Source organism: Arachis duranensis, chromosome 7 (genome assembly GCF_000817695.3).
Source record: "Arachis duranensis cultivar V14167 chromosome 7, aradu.V14167.gnm2.J7QH, whole genome shotgun sequence".
Classification (NCBI taxonomy): Eukaryota; Viridiplantae; Streptophyta; class Magnoliopsida; order Fabales; family Fabaceae; genus Arachis; species Arachis duranensis.
In genome coordinates this window covers 40287722-40288018 of record NC_029778.3, presented here as the reverse complement: position 1 = coordinate 40288018, position 297 = coordinate 40287722, and positions in this window count along the sequence as shown.

Here is a 297-nt window from a genome sequence, read left to right as displayed (position 1 = left end):
AAAGGGAGAAGTGGTGTGTATGTTGTGTGAAAATGAAGGGGTGAAGGAGGGTTTATATAGGAGAGGGGGAAGGGTAGGATTTGGTCAAGTGAGGGTGGGTTTGGGTGGGAAAGTGGTTTGAATTTGAATGGTGAGGTAGGTGGGGTTTTATGAAGGATGGATGTGAGTGGTGAAGAGAAAGAAGGGATTTGATAGGTGAAGGGTTTTTGGGGAAGAGGTGTTGAGGTGATTGGTGAATGGGTGAAGAGGAGAGAGAGTGGTGGGGTAGGTGGGGATCCTGTGGGATCCACAGATCCA